This window comes from Alligator sinensis, unplaced genomic scaffold (assembly GCF_000455745.1).
Source record: "Alligator sinensis unplaced genomic scaffold, ASM45574v1 scaffold397_1, whole genome shotgun sequence".
In the NCBI taxonomy this organism is placed as follows: domain Eukaryota; kingdom Metazoa; phylum Chordata; order Crocodylia; family Alligatoridae; genus Alligator; species Alligator sinensis.
In genome coordinates, this window is record NW_005842610.1 from 569,434 (window position 1) to 576,572 (window position 7,139).

The window sequence follows — 7,139 nt, forward strand, 5'->3', positions numbered from 1 at the left end:
TGCCCCCCGCCCCCCCCCTCCCCCAGTAATGAAGCCCTCTGCCCCAGCTGGGAAGCTTGTCCCAGCCCCAGTCCTAATCCATCCCTCACCCATGCCTCTTCCCTCCTCTCTCCCCCAACCCCAACAGACTTACCAGCTGGAGGCAGCTGTGCAAGCTGCCTATTTAGTTTATGGCCGAATCTCCAAAGCAGCACCAAATCTCTTGGATCTGATTCAGACAAATTGAATTGGGACAGTGTTTCAAATCTCTGAATTGAATCAGCATCCTCTGAATCGACCAAATCCGAATCTGAAGCGAATTCTTGCCACTTCACACAGACCTAAGTGAGATATGCTAGACTACTCTGTGTCCATAAGTACATAAATTCACCAAATTCTACAGACTGGTCATCAAACCTTTAGCTATTTTTTAATCATCTTCTTTAAACCAAGGTGCAAAAGAAAGACAAAGAATATATACTTGTACCATATTTAGAGGATGATCCTGGAGGCATGTTGATGTGAAAATTCTGTAGTTACAGACCTGCAGGCCTTAGCATGATGAGGAATAGAAAGATTAGTCCTTGCTGACCTGCCTATTTCCTTTTTTTGAGAAACAATATGCAAAGTTCTGGCCTACCATGGAGAACAGCAATGGAATCCAATGCCCCAAAATTGAGGTTTATTTAATGAGGGACAATTATTCCCAGATATGGCATTAGGAGAATCATAGAATCAGAGAACCATAGAAGTAAGGTTGGAAGGGACCTTGTAGATCTTCAAGTCCGACCCCCTGCCTGGACAGGAGGAAAACTGGGCTCAAGTGACCCCAGCCAGGTAGGCATCAAGCCGCTTCTTAAAGACCCCCAGGGTAGGAGCCAGCACCGCTTCCCTTGGAAGTTGGTTCCAGATCCTAGCCGCCCTGACAGTGAAGTAGTTCTTACGGATGTCTAATCTAAACCTAAATCTAATCTAAAGGTGTTATGCTTTGTCCTAGGACATAGAATGGCCTTATCCAAGGTAAGGAAATTAACCTAACTTTGAGGGAACTTTGCTAGACAGGTTATCTCTGTTGCTAGTGACTGACAGATCTAGTACTCTTCCCACAACACAAGCAGACCAACCAAATGTGTGGACCAAATGTTAGTAATTATGTGAGATTTTCAAATAACCAGATATAAATGTTCTTTTGGGTTAATCAATCAGTTTCCTGTTCCTTTGCAGCACATCTGGATGGCAGGGAGGGGGTCAAGAGCCTGGAAGCTCTGAGAACCCTAACACGCAAGTGCTTCAGAGCCTGGGCTCTCAGAGTTTCCTGCTTTGAGCATCCTACCAAGTTAAGGGAACTGGAGCTGGGGACCTCAATGCTTCCAGGGTCATTGGCTCTGGGACAGCTCACCATGTGAATCAACTTGGACCTGGACACACTAGGACTTCCAAGGCACGATCACCATGTAGATGTACCTCAAAGCTAGAGACCCCACTGAAGTAGACCCTCCTGAGGTAGACTTAACTCAAAGCTAGAGTTTCCAGGATTGGCAGCCAGGTATGCTAGCGTGGACTGAGAGGGTCCCAGTCCTTTTCACTGACAATTTTGAAAATTGGGGGTTTATTCTCAATTAGAACAAAACCCACATTTCAATATATCAAAATCCTCCACAAAGTGGAATTACTATTCTCTGCCCAGCTTGGTTTACAGTCATCAGCAGGCTTGACCAATGCATCAACGTGGTCATGAATTGGCAAGTCTTCCTAAATTTATAACTTAGAAAAGTGATAGCGAATTGATTGTTTGTAACAGTTCCTGTTTGTTAACCAACAAGGCTGCTCCCCTGAAACATCTGCTTGTTACAGTTGGAAAAAAACAGATGTGCTTAAATGCCAGCTTGGATGGAAAGAAATGAAAAGGGGAGAAATTTAGACATTGATCTTCAAAGCTCTTGTGGCATTTTGCAGAGAGCTATCTTGTGGCTATCTTTTCATAGGACCGGTTTAAAGGGCAATGTTACAACCTACTGAGGCTGTCGATACTAAAAGCAGGTTCTAGTATTAGCCATTCTGCGTGGTATATTAAGAGACTGACCCCTTGCATTTCTGGCTTGCTGTGCCTGGTAGGCTGCTGAGCTTTCCTGTAGCAGGAAATGACTCTGACTTCTTAACAGATGGGACCTCCATCTCTACACCTTATTTTGAACATGTTTAAGTACCCATAGATGATACAAGGCATTAGAAAATCAGACCTAGGCTCTTCACAATAATATAGAGAACTAAGGGGGGAAATCATTACCATGCAGAGGGAGTAAATCAATTTAGAGTAACAATTCCAAGTGACTGCAGGAGGTTTGTTATGGTAATTCATTTGCTAACATAGGCAGCTAATCAATACAGTCAGTTCCCCAGTCCTGTACTGCTTACAATTTGCCATAATTGCTCTGTTGAACATAAATAATAGGTTTGCTACATTTCTGCTTCAATCAACAACAAAGACAATACTCAGTAATGGCTCAAGAAACTTTAGAACCTCATAACAGCAGCTTCTTCCCTTCCAATGCTAGTTGTCAGAAATTTCCTTATTCGTGGAAAAAAGTCCCCAGTCTTTCATTTGAAAGCTTAATCCAATGTTCCCTCTCTCTCACTTTATATAAATTCCAGGTTGCAGTTGTGTTTCTTGCTAATTTAATCCCACTGGTTGCTGGATCATCAGGTAGTGCAGGTGCAGTTAATAGACTACATGTATTGATTTACAAGACCAATTGCTTCTCGCCCTCCACTATAAAAAAAATTATAACCGAGATGAGGTCCTGATCCTGTGAATAATGAGTTGCCAAGGTCAATTTTACTTCTATGAGTAGCACTGTGCACTGTAATGGGAGTCGAGTATAGTATAGTAACTATACTCCTGAGAGTATGTATGTTCTTATCACATCAGTGCTATATCTGTAGAGGTCTGACCCTGATGCTTTGTGGGGGAAAAAAGCTGGGAACAGAATCATCTAAGCTGCATTCTTTACTTCCTTCCCTTTGTTTCAAATAAACAGAAAAAACTTGAAGGAAATTACATTTGATGCAGTTCCCAACATCAGTTCAGGCTGAAAAAATAATACAGGAATCTTCCTTTCAGGGAACTGAAGTATTTCATAGATTTCATAGACATTCGAGCTGGAAGGGACCCTGAAGGATCATCGAGTCCAGCCCCTTGACCCAGGGCAGGAATTCAGCAGGGATCATAGGATCCCAGCAAGATAAACATCCAAATGTGTCTTGAAGGAGTTCGAAGTGGGTGCTTGAACCACCTCTGGTGGCAGTCTATTCCAAACTATGGGGGCTTGGACAGTAAAGAAGTTCTTCCTTATGTCCAGCCTGAATCGGTCTCGGTGGAGTTTGTGACCGTTTGATCTTGTCTTCCCTTGGGGCACTCTGGTGAACAGATGTTCCCCCAGATCCTGGTGAACACCCCTGATAAACTTATAGGTGGCCACCAGATGGCCCCTGAGCCTGCGCTTTTCCAGGCTGAAGAGTCCCATGGCTCTCAGCCTCTCATCATAAGGTCTGTTTTCCTGACCTCTGATCATGTGTGTGGCTCTCCTCTGCACTCTCTCAAGCTTCTCCTTGTCCTTTTTGAATTGTGGAGCCCAAAACTGGATGCAGTACTCCAGCTGCAGCCTCACCAAGGCCGACTACAATGGGAGAATGACATCTTGGGATTTGCTTGAAAAGCATCTATGGATGCAAGCCAGCATTTTGCTCCCTTTACTAGCTGCAGCATCACATTGCAGGCTCATGTTCATCTTGTGGTCAATCATGACCCCCAAGTCCCTTTCGTCTGTAGTGCTAACCAGCGTAGCACTGCCGAGCCTATAAGCATGCCACGGGTTTTTCCTCCCAAGGTGGAGAACCTTGCATTTTTCAGTGTTAAACACCATCAGGTTCTCTGTCAAGATCTGCCTGGATCACCCTCCTGTCCTCAGGTATAGATGCTTTACCCCAGAGTTTGGTGTCATCAGCAAATTTGGCCAGCCTGCTTCTGACACCAATGTCCACATCATTGATGAAGATGTTAAAAAGTATAGGCCCTAGGACAGAGCCTTGAGGGACCCCATTGGTAGTTACAGTCACCGCGCACCACAATGATTGACTTCCATCAACCACCACCCTCTGGGTCCTACCGCGGAGCCACCTTCCCAGCCAGCGGATCGTGTGAGGTCGAGGCCAAGAGGTGATCATGGGATACCAGATTGAAGGCTTTTTTAAAGTCAAGATATACAACATCAATCTCTTCCCCCTTGTCCAGGTGATAGGTCACCTGGTTGTAAAAGGAAATGAAATTGGTCAAGCAAGACCTACCCGCAACAAACCCATGCTGGGTATCACTCAGGATATTGCCATCAGCTAGTCTGTTAAGGATGGACTCTTTGATAATCTTTTCCAAGACCTTCCCCAAGATAGAGGTGAGGCCAATGGGCCTGTAGTTTGCTGGATCCACTTTCCTTCCTTTCTTGAAGATAGGCACCACATTGGCCTTCTTCCAAGCTTTGGGCACTTCACCAGAGCACCAGGAGTTCTCAAAGATCTGTGCCAGGGGCTGAGCTATGATGCTCGCCAGCTCCTTGTGTACCCTTGGGTGTAAACTGTCAGGGCCAGCTGACTTGAAGGTATCCAGCCTGTCAAGCTGTTGCTTCACAAGGTCAGCTTCGATGGAGGGTAAGAAATCTCCCTCACCTGGGCATCCCTGAACCATAGTGGGCAGGGGTGTCCCATGGGACTGGTGAAAAACTGATGCAAAGTATCCATTTAGCAAGTTTGCTTTTTCATGGGCATCAGTTGTCAGTTGTTCCATCTGGTGTAGCAGGGGTCCAATGTTGCCCTTGCTTTTCCTCCGGCTCCCCACATATCTAAAAAAGGACTTTTTATTGTCCTTGATATTTGTAGCTAGCTGGAGTTCCATCACAGCCTTGGCTTTCCTGGTTTGCTCTCTGCAGGTCCGGACCAGAGCAGAGTATTCCTCCTTGGTGGTGGTTCCAGTCCTCCTTCATTTGTGTATGAAGAACAAAAATATAGCAAGGCCCTGATGCTGCAAACACTTTGGTTCTTTGTTTGTCCTTTTCTTGCCTTTTGAGCTGATCCCAGGGGAGAGCTGCAGGTTTCCCTTCTACTGCCCCTCTACTTGTGCCATCTCCAATTCCCTACTTGTACTCCAACCCCTTTCAGCTAGTGCATAGCTCTATTTTTTCCAAAAGGAAGGAAAAGGTCCAAAGGGAAGGACTAAAGCACAGTGCAGTTACAGTGTCACTGTAGGACAACATGTAGACATGCCCTCTGTGAATAATTCACTATATCCATGGTGTGTGTTCCAAACTTTATTTCCGGTTGAGCTACACTTCACTTTGACAACTGCCCTCAGAAAAACCACAGTACCACAATTACTATTGATGCATATAAACAGAAGCCCTGAGTATGCTCCCTACAGGTGCTCCCAGCTCATCAGTGTCTCTGAGGCTCTCCCCAGAGCCAGGGTGCTTCTCCCTCTGTTTTGCTCTGCTGCTATACCTCAGAAATTCCCTAGTCATTGGTCCTGTCTATGAGTTTCCTGACCTGCAAACCACATGTGGCATTTCAGGCTGTATTATTTTCACAGACATGACATTTCATATAAGTGAAAATGTGAAAATGCCCATTTGCTGTGTAGAAATTGGGGAGGGAGGATAGGAAGGAGAAGACCCATGATAATCCAAATATTCTCCTTTTTTTTCTTTTGTGAAAATTACCCCTTTCAAAGGTATAAAGCAAGAAATTAGCCTGGATGGGCTGAATGAAAATATAATTTCACTCTGGCAGACTTACTCAAAATATTTTACTGATTTCACAAACAGCGCCGTTGTCTTTGAGTCTGTCCACAGTGCAAGTGCTGAAAGCTTTTTTTCATGTTATGTTGCACTGCTAAATACTAAACACAGACGCACAAAACTGGAGCATGTGATGATGACATACAGGAGGCTGCAGCAATATATATATATTTTTAAAAGTAAAAAACTGCCCTAGTAACATTTCTGTGGTTATTCTAATTCATTTGGATTTTTATTGAAGTTAATCTCATTGAAATTTGTCATGTGTTTGACCACATAATACATAACTTATCCCTTGATTCTTGGAATGTTTTATCTCCAATAATTATCTCCAATAATGTGGCAAATACTTGGAAATGGAAATTAGTTTTATCAGCAGTGCATCAAAACCATTTCTGGTACATTATAGATAAACAGGCTGGTGAACACTGGCCATTCATATATATGCATGAGATTGAAGTATTCCAGTGAAACTTTGCTACCTTGACGTGTGGTAAAAGCCCAATGCTTTGCTGTGGTTATAGCCCAAATAAAAATATAAATACAACCAACAATTAAAAAATAAACATGGTTTTCTTTATAGAATGTGATTGATGATTTAAGGCAGGGGCAGGAAATTATTTTGGGCGGAGGGCCATTTACCAAGTTTTGGCAAGCTGTCGAGGGCCACATTGGTAGCCCTGCCCCTTGACAGATGCCCCACCCCCTGGTCACCATCTTGTGACCAGAAGTCCCGCTCCCTAACCCCATACCTTTGCCACTAGAAGTACCTCTCCTTGCCCCCAGAAACACTCCTTTCAGCAAGGGGTTTTGCCATCTCAGAACCAGATAAATGCCAAATTATATTCTAAAAAGCAAATATCTACAGCATTCATTAATTTGATTTTAAAAAAAAATGTCTGTCCTGATTTACATGTGTTTGTATAGTGTGCATAGAGGTGATTGCATAATAGCTTAAAATGAAGTCTTACTCTTGTATATTGTAGGGGGGCAGGTATAAGTTTGTGGGGGGCTGTGGGTGTGTGGTTATGTGGGGTGAGTGAGCATGTTGGTGTGGGTGTATGTAGATATGTGGGGTGTGGATGGGTATGGGGTTTGTGGGGGATCGGGTGCCTGGTGTATGTGAGGGGATGTGGGGGGTCTGCGTGTATGGCAGTGTGAGGTGGGTGTGGGTTCATGTGTATGGTGGAGTGTGCATATGGCACTCAGCCTATGAACACACACACACACACGCACACACACACACCCACATACACACACACACACTGCCCCTGCCTACACACACACACACACACACACACACATACACACATATAC